Genomic DNA, 16,783 nt, shown 5'->3' with positions numbered 1-16,783 from the left:
CGTGGGGCTCGAACTCACGAACCTCGGGACCATGACCTGAGCAGAAGTCAGACGCTCAGCCCGCCGAGCCCTCCAGGCGCCCCCGCGGTGCTGGTTCCGGTCGGCAGCACAGGGAACGGTGTTGGGGTCTCCTTCCGTCCTTGTTCCTCTGCCAGACCGTCCCCATGCTAGTCTCTTGTCTCTTCTCTTTCCGCTCTTTCCCCCTGGAACCTGTGTCTTCTTACCCGGAGGACGCGCGGGACCCCCGTGTGCGGCTTCCTGGGCTGGATACCCCTGCCACCCGTGCTCCCGTCTGCTGCTCGAACCTCGGGGCCGGGGGCTGCACACTTCTCACCTTCGTCATCCTTGCCCTCATTTTTGCCGTCCCTTAAGGGAAGGCAGATCTGAAGCGACTACTACTGGCTGTCCAATGGTGGTAGCAGATTCCTTCTGAGCATCTGACGGCCGGTCAGCCCTCCTGGAGTGGAGGAGGGAGGGCCCTCGCCCACTGCGAGTGGGGGTCTGAGTTGGCTCAAACACTTGAGGAGACTGGCCGCGCCAGCTCCCGCCCGTCCACTGTCCCCAGAGCCGGGAGGGGGGGACAACTCCACCCCAGAGGGACGAGAGCTTCTGTCCACAAAGAAGCTGTCTCTCAGACGCAGTGAGCACACAGGAAGCAGAAGAGCTCTCATAAGCCCCATTTATACGAATTTCAAGAACGAGTGGGACTCGATTGGGCCGTGATGGCCTCCAGGGGGTGTAGACTGGTTGGGGCCGCGTGGGAACCTTCTGGGTTGGAGGGTTCACGGGTGTGTGGGGATGCACTCGGCCGTAAGCCAGGGTCCCCTGTGGCGATTCTCGCCTGAGCCCCGGGGTGCTGCACAGGAGGGTGCTGGTCCCATGTTGTTCTTCCTGGATGTGTGGGCTCTCCCGGTCTTTGGCCTTCTGTTTACCCCCACGTTCAACGGTTCATTCAGGCACGGCCGTGTCCAGCTTCTGACCACACAGTTGGGGGACTGGCTTGCCCCAGTATGAGCATGCCCCTCTGTGGTCAGCAGAATAACGCCCCCACCCCAGCCCTGGCAGCCTTGGGTATGAACCCTAGTGGCAGAAGGGACTTTGTGAATGAGATTAAGGCCCCCAGGGGGGTGACCCTGGGTGCCCGGGGGGCCCAGCGTCCTCACGAGAGGGAGGCAGAGAGCCGGGCGGACCCCGCGCTGCCGGCCGTGAGGTTGAGGAGGGGCCGCGGGCCCAGGATGCGGCGCCTCTGGAAGCCAGAAAAGGGGGGAGACGGGGCTCCCTGGGGCCCCAGGGGAGCGGCCCTGCCCATGCCTGGGTGTTCGGCCCGGGAGGCCCGTGTCAGACTCCTGACCTCCAGAAGTGTCAGAGGATAAGCCCGTGTGGTCTTACGCTGCTAAGTCCGTGGTGATTTGCTATGGGAGGAGAAGGAAACTAACGCCCACTCCACTTGAGGCCAGTTCCCGGTGCCCCGGGGGAAGGTGCGTCTGGCTGTGGCCGGAAACCACGGTAGAGACAGCCAGACACAGGCAGTTGATTCGCGGCACACCCCCTCCTGGATTCCTTCCCACGGGGCAGCCGCCAAAGGCTGTGTGGGTGGTGCGGAGGCCCACCGAGGGGTCTCCCGTCGGCCCTGGGCCACCCGTCCACCACTGTGACCAGCCCCGGCTGGAGGGGGCGGGTTCCCAGCCGCGCCCTCTCCCCGCTCTGTGCCGCCAGTGAGGCCGGTCCGGTGTCCTGGGCGCCTGGCCGGACTCAGCCGGGACAGGAGTGCCCCCCGCCCGGGGCCTTGAAGGCCAGGTGAGGAGGCATTTGACCTTGCAGAGCGGGCAGTGAGGGGAGTCCGAGTGGCTGGGTGGGGGGAGCCCGGCGGTGGGGGCCGCGGGCGGGCTGGCAGCGTCCGTCTCCCGGGCCAGTCGGCGCTCTCCCGGCAGATCCATGAGGTCGATGCAAAATTAATTAGAGTAATCAACTCAGCGGCGCCACGGAGAGCACCCACACAGGTTAGGCCACTAATTGGTAGGAGCTGACAGCGTGTCTCCCGTGTCTTCGAGGTATTAACACTCCCCCCCCCCCCCGTAGATTAATTACCTGTTTGCATCTTTGCCCCATTTATTGCTCCCGGAACTGCCCTTCTTGGGGAGAAGGAAGGCAGGGTGGTGCAGGGGTGGGTAACGTAGCTGACTCTGGGCCCCCCATGCCCTCGCCCCAAGGTGAGCCTGTGGGACCCAGAGGGCACAGATGGCCGTGTCCGGTCTTGGAAGTGAAGCACCTGTGAGCCAACACGGCCCTGGAAGGGATGGCCTGTAGCCCTGCTACACTTGGACCCTCGGGGACAACTGTCCACCTACCCACCTGTCCTGATGTTCATCCATCCATCTGTATGGTCATCCATCTGTCCATTCTTCCATTCATTCACTCACTCCATCCGTCCATCCATCTACACTCCATCCATCACGTATCTACTATCTATCCATCCATTCATCATCCATCCATAGACCCGTCCATCCATCCATCCATATTTTCATACTTCCGTCCATCCATCCATAGACCCGTCCATCCATCCATCCATCCATCCATCCATCCATCCATCCATATTTTCATACTTCCATCCATCCATCCATAGATCCATCCATCCATCCATCCATCCATCCATATTTTCATGCTTCCATCCATCCATCCATAGACCCGTCCATCCATCCATCCATCCATTCAGCCATCATCCTTCCATCTACACTCCATCCATCACGTATCTACTATCTATCCATCCATTCATCATCCATCCGTAGACCCATCCATCCATCCATATTTTCATACTTCCATCCATCCATCCATAGACCCGTCCATTCACCCCTCCGTCCATTCACCCCTCCATCCATTCAGCCATCATCCTTCCATCTACACTCCATCCATCACATATCTACCATTCATCCATCCACTCATCTATTTATCCAACATTAACCCATCCATCCATCCATCTCCCTTCAACCCATCCATCCATTTGTTCATCCATTCATCTATCATCCGTCGCGTACCCTTCTATCCATCCATCCTTCCATCCATCCATCCGTCCACCCGTCCGTCCATCCTTCCACACACCCATCATCCATAATACATCCTTCCATCCATCTGTCCATCTATCATTCACACTTTCATGCATCCCCCATCACCCATCCGTAGACCCATCCATTCACCCATCCTTCATCCAACCCGGCAGGCAGCCACCATCCATCCATCTGTCCATCCATCCATCCACCCAGCCTTTTGTTTACAGACTGCTGTAGGTACTTACGTACTTACCCCGTATGCCTGTGTGCTCACTTGCCCATCACAGCTTCATTCATTCATCCATTCTCGTACCACCGAGACGCTCATCCGCTCCGCGGTCTCCCCAACCCCCTACCCCAACCCCACCGGAAGCTCACACTTCATTGCTTACTCCGTGCAGAGCCCCTTCACACACTTCCTCTCATCCACTCACTCTCCCCTCACCTGTCCATCCTTTGGGCTGCCTCTTCATCATCTCTGTCCCTGTCCATACGTCTGTCTGTCTTCCAGTTGACCATCGCAGTTCCTCCTGGAGGCTCTGCAGGAAAAACCATCCTCGGCCCCTGTCTCCCAGCTTCTGGTGCCACCGGCAGACCTTGGCTTGTGGCCCCACAAGCCCGGTCTCTGCCTCTGCCTCCACGTCGCCTTCTCCATGCGTCTCTGTGTCCCTTCCTGTCTCCTACCAGGACAGCTCTGTGGATTTCGTGTCCACCCTAAACCCAGGATGATTTCATCCCGAGATTTGCAAAGAGCTTGTTTCCAGATGAGGTCACATTCTGAGGTCCCAGGTGGATATGGATTTTAAGGGGACACCATATTCAATCCACAACAGAGGGACTGTGTGCTTTTTTTAATTTTCTCTGCTTTTATCAGTATCTTCTAAGATATCTACAATGTTAACATATTACCTTTTTTAAATTAGAAAAAAATTATTTTAGAGAGAGAGCATATGAGCAGGGGAGAGGGCAGAGAGAGAGAGAGAGAGAGAGAGAGAGAGAGAAGCTTAACAGGCTCTATGCTCAGCGCAGAGCCTGACACAGGGCTCGATCCCACGACCCTGGGATCACAACCTGAGCCAAAATCAAGAGTTGGACACCCAACCAACTGAGCCACCCAGGCGCCCCTTAACATATTACCTTTGAAATGAGAATAAAGCTCCAATTATTTTAATATACAAAACTAAGTCACAGATTAGGTCTCCTGTTTAAACGGAGGCTAAGAGGGGCACTGGGCTGGCTCCATTGATGGAGCGTGTGACCCTTGATCTCGGGCCCCACTTAAAAATAAAACGGTAAAGGGGCGCCCGGGTGGCTCAGTCGGTTAAGCATCTGATTTCGGTTCAGATCATGATCTCACGGTTCATGGGTTCGAGCCCCGTGTTGGGCTCTGTGCTGACAGCTCAGAGCCTGGAGCCTGCTTTGGATTCTGTGTCTCCGTCTCTCTCTGCCCTTCCCCTGCTTATGATCTCTCTCTCCCTCTCCCTCTCCCTCTCTCTCAATTTAAATAAACATTTAAAAATTAAAAAAAAATGAGTAAATGTTAAAAAATAAATAAAATCATAAAAAAAATAACACACAAACAAACAAGCAGAGGCTGAGGAATGGATTGTGATGTTTCTGGATAAATCGGAGTCCGGATAAAGCCCAGCTGGCTGGGAGGCACTGATGCCCGGGGTCCTTCACGGCCACGGCCTCCTCTACTGCCTCCGGTTTTTCAGCACCTCCGGATTCCTTTCCCCTGGGACTTGCACCTGGAGACGAGAACTTAAGCTCTGTCATATTTGTTTGACGCCTAAGAGTCACCGGGACACGAACGAGGCTCTGTCCTTGGAGTAAGTGACCTGAGCTTTCCCGCCGGGATGCTGTGGCATCGGGGTGTGTGCCTGGAGACCCTTGGCCGGCCCTTCCCCTCGAGAGGAGCTCCTCTCCCGCCCCTTGCCCCGTGTCCGACCTCCTCCCTCTCGGACCATCTCAGGCCTGGTGCTGCCTCTGTTGCGAGCTGAGCCAGAGCCCGGAAGTCTGGCCGAGTCCCTCTCTCTTCCATTCCAAGCCCCAGTCTCCAAGTGTAAAATGCGGCACAGCTGTGCCGTGGCCCCTGGGAGCAGTTTGCATTTGATCTCCAAGGGCAGTAGGGAGCCTGCGAGGGTCTCAGCGGGACAGTGGCGCAACTGACTTGGGGTTTGTGCCCCTCCCGCTGCTGCCGCAGAAAGGGCGTGTGGGGTGGACATGATGGGCCCGCAAATGCGGGGCTCCCTCCGTCGGCTGTGGGTACACTGACCCCCATCTCTGCCGACCAGGGGGCAGGAGGGCTTCCAGAGCAAGGAGAAAACGCGGCCTTCGGAAATGAGTGCCCCCGGGGGGTTCTGTGTTTATTGCTGTTTTTCCACAGGGATCTCTTCTCCGGTTGGTGTGGTGGGGTCCGAGCTGACAAGGACAGAGTCCGCGAGAGCCGCCGCTGGACGTGTCTGTCAGTGCCCCCTGTGCCCCTGGTCTCTCGGTGTCCCTCTCTCTATGTCCGGATCCCCTGCCCTCAGCTACCCCCACACGAGGCGTCCACTAAATGGCTTTGGAGAGGTGGTGGCCAGGTGCCCACACGGCGGCCCCTGTCCAGTTAGGACCAACAGCACGGTGTCCCCATGTGGGTGGTGCGGCCCGAGAGGCCGCTTCGATCCCGGCCCCCGAGGGCCACTTGCCCACCGCCGACCGCCAGGGTGACCGCTCCCTCTCCGACTAGAGCCCCAGCCTGTCAGGCCACTGGCCCAAGGGATGAGGCCCCGGGCCCCAGAACACGGACCATGGGACACACACCTAGGGGACACGGACACCTCGACACAAGCATAGGTGTTCGCACACATCTGTCCGCACCACATAGACGTCCGCGTTGGGGCACATGCTGGCAAGATGTCTACACAGGCAGCACGTGTGCAGACGCGTCCAGGCACTGATACAGGTGCTTCTGCACACGCAGGTTCAAACTCACATGCGTGCCTGGGCGCACACACACCTGCATCCATAGGCTTTCCCTTGATGGCCACACACTCTGCCCCCCGCCCCCACCTGCTTCCATTCGGCCACAGACATCCCGGGGCCGTCCGTCCCGAGAGGGCAGGAGCCCAGCATGGGGCCTCCGGGAGGCTCAGACCACACCTGTCCCGGGGAGTCCTCCTCTGTGCCCGGGCGGCTCAGCCTGCGGTGTGACCTCCCCACCGGCTCCAGGCACCCCCGGCCCCACCCCCACCTCAGGGAGCGCCTCTTGGTGCCACAGTAGGTGCTTAATAAATGCCCAACGGAGGGAGGATGTTGGGTCGGGGTGGGGGGGTCAGCCAGGACGGAGTAGAGGGGAGCCTGACTCCTCCAGGGTGACCGGCTACAATCAGGGGGCCCCGTGACACGTGAATTTAGCTGAACAATTAGCATTTGGTACAAGTGGGTCCCTCCTGGGATTCCAGGCGCTCCTCCTCCTGTGCCGCTGGTCCCTGCGGGGGTCCAGCCCCCTCCCTGGGGGGGTGGGGAGCTAGGAGGAGCCAAAGCCCTTGTTAGTCACCCGCGGCCACCGGCCACCCCACCGGAGAGGACCCCCGCCGCCCCGTAGATGGGCCCAGGGAATGCACTTGCATTACACAATTGTGGCTTCTCTGAAGTTCACGTCTCACCCGGTCCCCTCCCTCTCCCTCCCCCTCCCCCTCTCCCTCTCCCCCTCCTCCCCCTCCCTCTCCCCCTCCTCCTCCTCTCCCCTCTCCCCCTCCCCTTCTCCTTCCTCCTCCTCCTCTCTCTCCCACTCTCCCCCTCCTCCTCTCCGTCTCCCCCTCTCCCTCCTCCGCCCCTCCCCCTCTCCCTCTCCCCCTCTCCCTCCTCCTCACCCTCTCCTTCCTCCTCCCCCTCCCTCCTCCTCTCCCTCTCCCTCTCCCCCCTCTCAGGCCCAGGTGCTGGCTGACAGCACTCCCGTTCCACTGCCCAGATCCTCCCCAATCAGTGAGGTCCTCGAGACACCTTACAGATGGGGAAACTGAGGCTAGGGGGCATGCCCCAGGTCACAGCTGGGGGCAGGAGGAGGCGGGACTTATTTGAACAGCACTTGAACAATATGGGGGAGCCCAGAGAGGCCTTAAGGAGACCCTCAGCCTGGAGGTGCTGGCCAGCACTGGATGTGTCCAGCCCGGTGTGGCCAGGGCCAGAGGGAGGCTTTCCATCTGGTGAACTTGAGGCAGCAGGAGTCAGGGAAGGCGGCCTCCAAGAGGGGCGTATTGACTGGGGGTGCAGGGAGGTAGGAGCCACCCGGGGTGGGTGGGCTGCAGGCTCCGTCAGCCCAGCTGCTCGGGTACTGCCGCCCCTCCCTTGACGCCCTCACCCGCTGGCCCAGGAAGAAGGAACCCCAGGGCACGGGCATTGGCTGAAGACCTCCATAACTCCCTCATCCCTCCCCACGGCCCCCCACCCTGATTTCCAGCCCCAGGGAAATCACAAGCCGGCAGAGCCAATCAGAGCTGCCCATTCTGGGGCTGCAGGGAGTGGGTGGGTGACCATGTGACCTAAGCTGATCCAATCAGACAGGATCTCAGGCCTTGAGATCCTAGAGTTGCCTAGAGGGAGGAGAGGGATGTGTGTCTCATTGTCTCTCCTTGTCTCTATCTCTGTCTCTCTTCTGCTGGGCGACAGGGAGGGGAAAAAGGCTGCTGTCTCCCATCTTAGGGATGCGGTGACCAGGCTGCGTTACTGGATCAAGCCTCACCTGCAGCCGCTGTCTTCTCCCTGGTTCCACTGTTGGTCCCCTTGGAATCCCGTCCCTGCTTCTCACACCTTACCTGCGAAGGGAGCCCTGCTCATCTCGGGGAACTGGAATCATTTCCTGGGGCTCGCTCCCCCTTTGCAGATGAGAGCCCTGAGGCTCCAAGGGGTTGAGAACTGAGCCAGGGTCCTACCGGGAGGGGCGGGAGCGGGTGGGGTGGCAGAGGAGGGGAGCTGCTGGGGCCGCTGGTCCGCAGCATAGACCCCACCTCCCAGATGGCCAGGGTCCAATCAGGCTGTGCTCCGGAAGCCAGGTGGTGCCGGGGACCCTGGTGGATACAGACCAGGGTGGCCAAGCTGCTGGCCAGAATTGGGTTTTCTGCAGAAGCCTCGTGGCTTTAAGATAGTGGGAGCTTGTTCAGACTCGAATGAACGCTGCAGACAAAGGAGACACAACCAGGGCCAAGGTGGGGTCCCGCAGACCGTGGCGTGGGGGAGGGGGAGGGGGTGGCTGGCTCGGCCCCTTCCTGGGATGGGCTCACCTGGGAGGCCTGGGCATGTGGCTCCCGGGGGGCACTTTCTCAGGGAGATCTCAGGGCCTAGTTCAGGTTCTGAGAGAGAGACAGAGAGAGCCAGAAGAGACACAGAAGCACAGAGACAGCGAAGTAAGAGACCCACGGAACGCTGCGAGGCGAGGCCGGGGCCCTGCCTGCCGGCCCGAGGCCCTGCTGGGCACCCAGCACACCCAGCCCCTGCGTTCACCTCCCAATCGGAGGACAGAAATCCCCCTTCCGGCTGCCTCACCAGCTATTGATTTGCGGTGGTTGCTGTGGCTGAGAGCAGGCGGGGCTGCAGGCGGTGGCCTCAGTGCGGGCCGCTAGCCTCCCTTCCTGCATTATAATCGTTATGATGCTTTGGGAGCAGCCACTACCTCGGGGGACAGCCCAGGCACCCCTGACGATAGGGACATCTCTGTCCTTTAGGAATAGAGGTGGGGCAGTGGAAGGCCAAGGTCCTGGGCCCCCCTCCCCTGACCCACTGTGATCACTCAGAAGGTGTCCACTGAGCCCCCTCCTGCCCAGACTGCCGGCACTGGAGGGCCGGGCCCCTGCAGGTGGCGTCTTTGCTCCGGAAACAGAGGGTCTCTTTCTGGGGGCCTTGGCCCTGGACCCTCCCAGCCGGTCTCCAGGGGGCTCCGTGGCTCCAAGCTCAGGCCCCGGAGCCTGCGCTGCCGGATCCGACACCCGGGATGCAGCCAGAGTGGCATCGTCCTCCGCTCGCCTCCTGGCGTGCAAGGACCTCCTTCAGGCAGCTGCTACCCCCTACCCCCGTCCTCAGGAGCGGGGCTGGGCAGACCCGAGGAGGGCCTTGGGGGAGCGGAGGTGAAGAGGACCACCAGGCCACCCCCAAACCGCGAGGCCCGGAGGCTGCAAGTGGGGCCCCCACCGCCGGCCTCCGTCTGTCAACCCCTCACAGTGCCCGCTATTCTCATTCTCAGAAAGTCACCGCGGCAGGGGGGGAGGGGGAGGGGAGGGGGGGGGCACAGACCTGAGCCTGGGCCAGAGCCCACGCCCCACGCCCTGCCCACCTGTCCCCCAGCTCGAGGCTACACTGGGGCGGTGCCATCCACCTCTCCGCCCTCTGGAACTTTTCTCCTGCGTCTCAAGCCCCGTGGTGCTTGCAACAGCCAAACTCCCAGGTGGGGCGAGTTGTTGCACCCAACTCGAGGCCTTCATGACCTCCCGGCGATGGGCGACAGGCCCGGCCACGACTCCCCACGGGTCGGACCTCACAGCTCTCCTCTGCGGCCCTGATTTGGACCAATCCTCCAGCGCCACTGGGGACACGGCCCCATCCCTGGGGGAGGGCGGGCGGGCGCTGCCTGCACGGAGGGGGAGGGGGATGTCGAAGCCCTTGACACCCAGAGACGTGGACCCGCGCAGGGGACGGGCCGGATCGGCCCCCGCGATCCGCGATCACCGAGCCTCCGTCCACTGTAACGTGCGCATGCGTGCGCCCACGCGCCACATCGGGAGCGCGCCCCGCCAAGCAGCGCAAGGAGCCCAGGCCCGTGAGTGCCTCCCTGGCCGCGGCGGGGGTTCCGCCACCAGCCGGCCTCGGGGGCGCGGGACTCGGCTCCAAGCCACCCATAAAGGCTTCTTAAACAGCCTGTCTTGGCCAACTGTCATCTCCATTAATGCGTAAAAATCATTAGGCACCGGTCCCGAGACCCCGATCGTAAAGCCTCGGGTCCCCGGGGCCCGCGCCCGGGCGGGCGAACGGCATCCTCCGGAAGGCTCTCCGGCTCCCCCCGCGCCCCCACCCTGCCCGGCCCCCGCGCCCGGAGCCTCTTCCCGATCGATTTTATGAAAGCAGCTCGGGGTTCGCCAACGTTTCCGCTAGCGCTTTATGCCCCTGTTTAAAAATTCTTAATTAAGCAGGTTTTTCTGTTTACACTTGAACTAATTACACTTTTAAAACCAACAATAAAACATTAGGCCCAGGCTATTAAAGGCTTCGGTGGAGGCCTGCAGCGCGGCCCTTTGGGGCAATTCAGGAACTGGGTCCTTCCACGGCAGATAGGGGTGCCGGGTGGCAGGCGGGTGCCCGGCTTCGCTCAAGAGGGTCTCGAGTCTCATCCGCCTTCCCGGAGGGTGGAGTGGGAGACAGCAGGCGGCCACCCGCGTCTGGCTTCCGCCCGCCCCGGGCGGCTGACGGGGCTATCGATCAGACTGCGGTCCCCACGGCCCATCCTTCCGGGCATCCTCAGAGCACCCGGGACGGTGCCAGGCAGGGCACGGGGAGCCAGGGGGAGGCCCCAGGGGGCGCAGGCTGAGTGCTCTGTTGCTGGGTCAGGGGAGGCCATCGGGAGAAGTTCAGGGGCCCCCTGAGCGTCTGCAGGGCGTAGTTGGGGCTGGACCGAGCATCACGGGGCAGGTGAGGGTCCCATCGTATGCGGCCGAAGCCTCCAGGCCTGTGGCGGTTACCCAGAGCTGTGCCGAGCTGGACGCAAGCCCTGCCGCGGCCTCGCCCCCACCACGCCAGGTCTCAGCGGACGCCTCAGCCCCGGCTCTTAAATGCCCCCCAGTCGGCGCCTCCCCGGGAAGCCCCGGAGATAATGGCTCTTGGGGCTCCCTGGCACAGAACATCCTCTGGTAACTCAGGCCCTTCCGGACCCTGCAGCGGCCCCGGGGACAGTCGGGTGGGCACTCGAGGAAGTTTCCACGTCCGGTGTCTGCCTTCCATGCAGGGTAGCTCAGGAGGCTGGAACGTCCCGGCCGTGGGGCCTTGGAGGCCCTGTAAGCTGCCAGTGAGCTCCAGCACTGTGGGGCCGTTCTGAAGATAGCCAGCAGCAACCCCACCCCAACCCCGGGGCTCGCTGGAGGCCTTGACCCAGGCCACCAGGCCCCACGGAAGATTCCAGGCCCGCACTGCCACCCCAAGCCCTCCCGAGAGCCCCTCCTTTGTCCCAGGCCTGTGACGCACCTGGCTTACCTGGCCTCAGCATCCTTCTGGGTCCCCGTCAGTGACGGCCCTGCTGTGTACCCATCTTCCGGCTAGAAACGCTGTCTCCTGACCCCCCAGCCTCCACATTCAGTCCCTCCAACGCCCTCCCTCTTGCCTTCCGAGTGCCCCTGGAACATGCTCCCTCTGAAGCCCCCCACGGCCCCACCTCCTCTTGGGTCTCCTACCTGTGTCCTCACTCCTCTGGACCAGGCTTCAAGGGTCAGCCTAGTGAGACAGTCTCTGTTAGGACTACTCAGTTCTGTCCTCGTAGTGAAGACACCAGAGACGATAAATGACTGAGTGGGCGTGGCTCTGTGGCAATAAAACTTTATTCATAAGAACAGGCCAAGGGCCACATTCGGCCCTCCAGTCGCTGTTTGCTGACTCTTGATCTAGAACACCCGACACTGACTTCGGGGGGCTCTTTCTCGCTTGGAGAATTGGTACATACCTCCCCTGCTCTGAAACTTTTCTGTGCCTCCTTACTGCCCGGGGATAAAGGTCCTGCTCCCCTGGCTTGGCATAGAAGGCTTTTCAAGGATTTGGCTTAGCCTGTCTCCAACACTGCCCCCTTTTACAGCTCTGCTCTCTCTCTCTCATTGATGCTTTTCCCTCTGCTACACCTTAACTAGGCAAACTCTTACTCATCCCTCACGGCCCCAGCCCCCAAACCCCCTTCTCTCTGAATCCAATCTGGGTCCCAAGCAGAGACTTTGATCATACCTCCTCCTCCGCCTTCCCACGCCCTAACCCACTCCACCACGGATCTTGGTGATCTTTGTACATCACGTCTTAGCCATGGAAATGGGTACCTTACACAAGCCAGCCAATCACGGAGTATCTCCTGCTCCTGGCTGTGGTGATTGGTCCAGACATGGACGTGTGAGCCATGCTGGCCACTCAAAACCTTCCCTGGGACTTTTCGGTCAGCTCCAGAAGGAGAAATCCTTCCCTCCGTTGCTGAGAAGGCAGAAGGCCGTGGGCTTGGCCCTGTAGGGACACACTTCAAACTCGCAGGGAGGCTGGCCTGAGACAAAGAAGCAGGCCCTTCTTCTCAAGCAACTTGATATGCCATATTACTGTACATAACAGGTAAGCATCAAAGAAATGTCACAAATCCCGGGGCACCTGGGTGGCCCAGTCAGTTAAGCGTCTGACCCTTGATTTCAGGGTCGTGGGATTGAGCCCCACATCAGGTCCATGCTGAGCGTTTAGCTTGCTTGAGATCCTCTCTCTCTCTCTCTCTCTCTCCCCCTCTGCCCCTCTCCCCCACTCATGCTCTCTCTCTAAAAGAAAAAGTAAATTAAAAAATTTTTAAAAATTAAGTGTCACAAGTACATAGATTCAACAGGTGACCTGAGCCTCCCCAATCTCCCTGCCCCTGGACTCTCTCCACAGCTCACGCTGCCTTCTCGCCACACCTTTCATTTGAAACATTCATTTATCTCCTGTCTGTCTCCCCCGCCAGGACGTCTGGGCTGCGTCTGCTCACAAGTGTCCCCAGCGCCCCGTGCACACCGCCCGGCCGGCCACTCACTTTGCAGGGCTCCCGCAAGGCGAAAATGTTCCGAAGGCAAAACGTGTCCTTCAAGGTGCTAAAATGTAAGGCTTTTCTCTGTCTTCCGGCGTCTCTCTCTGTCTCCACCTGCCGTGGTTTTTTTTCCATTTGCTATGCCACGTCGCTTCAATAAGGAAAAATCGGACATCGGAACCACCAGCAGGAACGTTACCATTTCTGTTGTGCGATGCGGATTTTACTCTTTTTTTTTAATTTTTTTTTAAGTTTATTTTTCAACATTTTTTTTTGTTTGTTTTTTGTTTTTTTATTTTTGGGACAGAGAGAGACAGAGCATGAACGGGGGAGGGTCAGAGAGAGAGGGAGACACAGAATCGGAAACAGGCTCTCCAGGCTCCGAGCCATCAGCCCAGAGCCTGACGCGGGGCTCGAACTCACAGACCGCGAGATCGTGACCTGGCTGAAGTCGGACGCTTAACCGACTGCGCCACCCAGGCGCCCCAAGTTTATTTATTTTTGAGACAGAGAGAGACAGAGCATGAACGGGGGAGGGGCAGAGAGAGGGGGAGACACAGAATCGGAAACAGGCTCCAGGCTCCGAGCCATCAGCCCAGAGCCTGACGCGGGGCTCGAACTCACGGACCGCGAGATCGTGACCTGAGCCGAAGTCGATGCTTAACCGACGGAGCCCCCCAGGCGCCCCGCGATGCCGATTTTCGATGCAAAGAAACAGAAGCGTGTCATTCGTCCGTACGGAGTCACCGAAATTGCACCCGTTGTAGCTTGTGGCTGGTGCGCCCCTCCCCGTGCTGTTCCTACCAGAACGGGCGAGACGCTGTGCAAAACCAACCGAGCTGTTTTCATTTCACTGTGGACAGCGTGGACGTGTGAACATTCCGCCAACACTGTAGAAGCGGGCAGGTGCGTGTGGAGAAGCAGGGAGTAGAGGGTGGGCAACCTGGGCCTCTGTCCCGCTCCCGTGTCCCAACGGGCTCTGCTGACGAACACAAGTTCCAAGATCAAATTAGCCAAGAATTTCAAGATGGTGACGGCAGAGGGCTAAACCAAGCATGGAGCCCTGGGCAACTGCACAGGTCGCAGGCCCACGAAGCCACCCTGCTGGAGAGCCCCGGTACACAGCAGGCGCTCAATAAATGCTCGCTCCGTGAGTGAGTGATCGGAGGAAGTTGGAGATCAGCCAGTCCCAGGGGATCAAAGTGCTATGACGGTGTCCTAGGACCAAGGTAGGAGCAGGGCTGAGGGGCGTTTAGGGGCAGGCAGTCCTCTGTGGTGGCTGAACAGTGGCCCCGAAGACATTCATCCCCGATCCCAGGACCTGTGAAATGTCCCCTCGTGCAGCAGAGGGGAGCTTGTCAAGGCCCCTGAGGCGGGGGTGACTCTGGGTGCCCGGGGGGGCCCGGCGTCCTCACGAGAGGGAGGCAGAGAGCCGGGCGGACCCCGGGCTGCTGGCCCTGAGGATGAGGAGGGGACTTCGGAGCCCAGAGCCGTCAGAGAACCAGCGTGTGTGGCTTAAGCAGCTAAGCCAGAGGACAGTCCCGCACCCGAAACCTGCACGGCCTGGAGGAGAGGAGCCTGTCTCGTCCTCCCGAACCACGGGCTCCGGCACACCGATCCTTCAGATAACGCACTAGCCGCTACGCCCAGGCCTGGCGCGAGCCCTCTGCTCAGATGGGGAAACTGAGGCGAAAGACAAGCAGGGCTTGGTGGAGGTCCGCGTGACGGTGGGGCCGAGCGGAGGACCCACCTCGCCAAGCCTCGGGGTCACACACGCATTTTCTCAGGGGGCTATTCTTTCCCGGGGGCCCTGACGGGGCAGCCGGCGTGGAAAGTCTGGTGGCTCCTCTAAAAGGCAGGTATAGTCGCCACGCGAGCCAGTGGTTCGGCTCCCGGGCATCGGTGCCGGGGATCGAACACAGGGACGCGGGCAGAATGCTGTGCTCGCTTGTTCACAGCCCCACCGGCCGGGGGGTGGGGGGGGCCGTGTCCAGCCTCGGACAGATGGACAAACACGGCCTGTTCCGGGATCGGGTCGAGGGGACGCGAACGCACTGGAAAGCATCGGATTGTTTGCTTTCGTGGTCAGCTTTCCATCCTGCCCACGTCGCCTCGCTTTTTGCATGCAGCCGCCGAGGGGGATGTGGCCACCAGGGCGGAGGGCGTTCTCGGGGCCGGTCACCCGTGGGAGAGCCGAGTGGGGCTGGGCGGAAGGCAGGGGGTGCTCCGTCTCCTCCTTCCAGAGCCTTCTCCCTAACAGGGGCTCCTGCGTCTCAGCCCCACCAGGTGCCCAGAGGCCCCCTTGCTTCTGCGGACGCCGGGTGACTGGGGACACGTGAGGACTTAGGGGAGCCAGCATTTGAACAAGGGTAAGCACCTGCTCCAGAGGCCTGGGTGAGCAGGCCTGGGGGGGCGGGGGGGCTTCCCGGTCCAGACGTCAAGGCAGCCCCACTGCTCCAGGACCGGCCAGCACACCTGGGGGGGCCCCTGGGCTGAGTCCGTTTCTCACGGGAGGGGAGGCAGATGCCCCACTCTGGAGGGGCCGCCTGTGTCCAGCCCCAGCCTCGGGCCTGGGGGAGGAGAGGATTCAGGTCCCACGGCCTGGACAGTGGGTGAGGCGGGGGCCGGAGCGCCCCAAGTTTGCGCCGATGGAGGTGAACGCGGGATTCACGGGCCTGGCGGCAAAGGGGATGAGCCCTCGTCATCAGGGAGGGACGAGAGGCACTCAGGACAGGCCGGGAGGGGCCCTGACTCAGGACGATGAGGGGCACTGAGGAGGGGTGTGGGTGGCAGGGCAGGGGGGGACCCCTGGGGGACAGGCAGGAGGCGGGAGACGCGGACTGGGGGGGACGATGTCACGTAGGGGAAGAGACGTAGGGGCGTCTCCTGCCCGTGCCCACCCAGACTTCTGCCCAGACGTCTGAGTCGGTGGCGGGGGGGGGGGGGGTGGGGGGCTGTTTCTGAGAAGGAAGGAATCCCTCAGGGTCTCGGGCTTTCTGAGAACTGTTTCCACCTCTTCTCAGAACTGCCTCCCCCAGGTCTGTCTCCGGGCCCCGGCCTGACATATACCAAACCCCCAAGGGCTCTGGGGAGGGGGTGAGTCCCCTGCCCCTCGGGGGTGCAAGCAGCATGGCGGGGGGAGGGGCGCCAGGCTGCGGGAGAAGCTGTGCTCAGAATGGGCGAGGGAATGTTCCCGGCTCAGGGAGACGCGTGCCAGTCTGCCGTGGCCGTCTCACAGTTGGGGAAACTGAGGCTCAAAAGCGGGAGACCACTGCAGGCCATTCACGTGGGTTTGGAGAGGCTCGGGTGCCATCGAGGGGAGGGGCAGCGCTGCTCCCCGACCCCCAGGCAAAGCCGGCATTTCTCCCAGCCCCTGCCAGGTGCTGTTATTACTGTCGTTGTTTGCCTGGTACTCAACCGGACCCAGATGGGGAAACTGAGGCCCGGAGAGGAAGACCGTGCTCTCAAGAGGATTCGCACCCTGCCCGCACAGCCGCCATCAGCGACTTCTTTTCCCGGCTGGTCTGTATGAAGGCCCACTGCACAGGTGAGTAAACCGAGGCCAGCCTGGGTGGGGAGCCAGCCCCCCCCCGGGCGGCATGTTTGATGCGGGGCCGGAACACTTTGCTTTGAGGCCTGGCTGAGCTGCCCGCCGCCCTCAGACCCCATGCAGCTGAGAGGTTGGGCCTGAAGTATGTTTATGAAAAATAATTCCCAACAGCCGGGAGCCACCGCGATCGGGGCTCAGGCGGTTGTGACAGGCGGGGCAGGGACAGACCACCTGTGCCTCCCGCTCCGGCCGCTTCTCCCTACCTCGTGGTGCCCCTTGTTTTCCGCCTGGATCTCCTCCTTCCTTCCCTCCCACCCCTGGCAGCCTCCAAAAGGCACCAGGAGAGCTTTTTCCAAAGGAAAACTATGCGCTTGCCTCTTCCCCACCCGCGGGGGCCCCCGTGTTCCCTCCCTTCTCGGTAAAGCC

The sequence above is a fragment of the Panthera pardus genome, unplaced genomic scaffold (genome assembly GCF_024362965.1).
Source record: "Panthera pardus isolate Hobbes unplaced genomic scaffold, ASM2436296v1 HiC_scaffold_8, whole genome shotgun sequence".
In the NCBI taxonomy this organism is placed as follows: Eukaryota; Metazoa; Chordata; class Mammalia; order Carnivora; family Felidae; genus Panthera; species Panthera pardus.
The sequence above is the reverse complement of the archived record's forward strand: the minus strand, read 5'-3'. Positions refer to the sequence as shown.